Raw genomic sequence first — 3148 nt, 5'->3', positions numbered from 1 at the left:
TACCATTGGGTAAGGAGTTGACTTCTTTGTCATGGTTCCATTCTCTGAAGGCTCACTTTGCCCTTGGAAATGCTTCTAATCATTGCTGTCCCTAGCATTGCTCCTCAGCACTCTGGTGTAAGGACAGTCTCAGCCTCAGCCTGTGCTTGTTTCCCCACAGAACAGTTATAATTAGGCATTAATACTTAAAAAGGGTTAAATATGACATAGAGAATAAATAAACCTTGTTATTCAGTGTGGATATTCTTAGAAACTGAAAAATCACCACCCTTATGAATTTCCCTATAAAACTGCCTCATCATGTTGCTTCTTCTGAGGATCCTGGCAAAGAAACCATTGTCATCACTTTCCAGGAAGCCATTGAGTACTTTCTCATTTTTCACATTTCCTACCTGTTTATGTATCCTTTCCAGAAACTGTGGCAATACTATTCTTCTAAGAAGTGTCAGAGATGGAATTTGACCCAGGTCTAACTGGATTAAAATCAAAGCATTTCCAGAAAATCTATTATTTTAGGATTTGGGGCAATTGATTATACTTAGTGAATTCTAATAATCACAAATTAATTAAAATGTAAGCTTTTTGAGTATTTCCTAGTCAGAAACAATGTGTCTGGGACATCTGGGTTTCTTTAATAAATGACTCAAAATCTCATGAGATACCAATTATTTTATAAAATGAAAAATTTTTTATGTGTTGCCTAAAGATTTTCCCAATAAAAGACCTTAAGTGTTGTTTCCTTCTGTGCTTAGGGAAGACATCATTTCTTTTCCATTGAGGAGAGTTGCCACAGTGTGACAGGGTTTACAGAAGCATCACAGGAAAAGGCAGCTGACCTAGGCTTATGGGATAAAGGGTGTCAGCAAATAAATAATGCATGCTCATGGAGAGATTGCTTTCCTGGACTAAGACATGAAAGTTTCCTTAGAGCCACACATATATTTTCATGTTGGCCAGTATACTGATCCCCAATTAATATGACTGGATGGCACACCATTACATATCATAAAAATACATAATCTTGTGTCCTCAACTCAGAAGAAATGTCTGAAATGAGATTTGTAAATAACTTCATATCATTGGATGATTACTATAAGAGGAAAGAAAGAAGAAATTATGTTAAATACTGAAGTTCTAGGCCATGACTATTTTACTTCTTGCTATCAAGGATAATTCTAAATTATGAGGAGTTGCTATTTATTATTTTCCCCTTTACTTATGTTTTTAAAAGATTTATTTATTTATTTGAGGGGAAGGGCTGGCAAGGAAGAGGGAGAGATAGAGTTCTCAAGCAGACTCCCTGCTGAGCATGGAGCCCTATGCAGGGCTTGATCCTAGGACCCCAAGATTATAACCTGAGTAAAAATCAAGAGTCAGATGCCTAACCAACTGAAACAGCCAGGTGTCCCATTATTTCTCCCTTTAAGGATAATAACATTACTTGTTCCACTCCTCCGTGATAAAATGAGTAGATATTCATTGCTATATTCATCTACAACCAATAGAAAAGTATAAGGAAGTTGAGAGGCATCATGGGGGGTTTGGAGGGTAGGAAAAGAATAAATGAAACAAGATGGGATCGGGAGGGAGACAAACCATAAGAGACTCTTAATCTCACAAAACAAACTGAGGGTTGCCAGGGGGAGGGGTGTAGGGAGAGGGTGGTTGGGTTATGGATATTGGGGAAGGTATGTGCTGTGGTGAGCGATGTGAATTGTGTAAGACTGTGTAAACCTGGCGATTCACAGATCAGTCCCCCTGGGGCTAATAATACATTATACGTTAGTAAAAAAAATTAAAAAGAAAAAAAGAAGTAACCTTTGGATTCATATGTGAGTGAATTAGCATAACAAAAGCTTACTTTTCAAAAGCCATTGTCAGCAAAGAAGGAAATGTTTCTAGTATCCTCAGACATTTGAAATCTGTGTCGCCATCCTCCTTGTCCATAAACATGGTCACCATTGCTAATTGAAAGCCACACTTTTTCCTTTTAAGCTTAAATTCTCAGAGTCCTCTTCAGCTCTGCTTGGAGTTGGCATGCATGAGACAACCTATCTGGCATCGTGAATTTAATTTTTATCCTAATAAGAAGAAAGATCAAAAGCTCTGGAATGAGTTGCACCATATAGGTAACAAGTTTGGATGCAAGAAACATCTTGATTTCCAAACTAAATTTAGCACTATCCAGAGAGGAGAAGAATGTAAAGTAATATCCATTTGTGTGAAATCTAACCAGGGTGCATGCTAAGCCTTAAGCAGGAAAACAGAATGAGGATAAGTGAAGTTGATAAAAATGACCAGTTGAATCTCCAAATCAGATGTGAAATTAAATAAAATCAGGGCTGATAAAATAAACGCAGGATCTGAATCAAGAAATGGGAAGAAGACATGAACAGACATTTCTGCAAAGAAGACATCCAAGTAGCCAACAGACACATGAAAAAATGTTCAACTTCACTTGGCATCAGGGAAATACAAATCAAAAGCACAATGAAGTACCACCTCATACCAGTCAGATTGGCTAAAATTAACAAGTCAGGAAATGAAAGATGTTGGCAAGGATGAGGAGAAATGGGAGCCCTCCTACACTGTTGGAGGGAATGCAAACTGGTACAGCCACTCTGGAAAAAACAGTACGAAGGTTTATCAAAAAGTTGCAAATAGAACTATGTTATGACCCAGAAATTACACTATGGGATATTTACCCCAAAGATACAAATGTGATCCAAAGGTCACATGCACCACAGTAGCCAAACTATGGAAAGAGACTAGATGTCCAAGAGATGAATGGATAAAGAAGATGTGGTATACATATGTACAATGGAATATTATTCAGCCATCAAAAAATGAAGTCTTGCCCTTTGCAGTGATGTGGGTGGAACTAGAGAGTAATATGCTAAGCGAAATAAGTCAATCAGAGAAAAACAATTGTCATATGATCTCACTGATATGTGGAATTTGAGAGATGAGGCAATGGATCATGGTGGAAGAGAGGGAAAAATGAAACGGATGAAACCAGAGAGGGAGACAAAACCATAAAATCTCAGGAAGCAAACTGAGGATTGCTGGTGGAAGGGGGTGAGAGGGAGGAGTGGCTGGGTGATGGACCCTGGGGAGGGTATGTGCTATAGTGAGTAATGTGAATTGT

The sequence above is a fragment of the Mustela erminea genome, chromosome 6, assembly GCF_009829155.1.
Source record: "Mustela erminea isolate mMusErm1 chromosome 6, mMusErm1.Pri, whole genome shotgun sequence".
Taxonomy (NCBI): Eukaryota; Metazoa; Chordata; class Mammalia; order Carnivora; family Mustelidae; genus Mustela; species Mustela erminea.
This window is presented reverse-complemented; position numbering follows the sequence as displayed.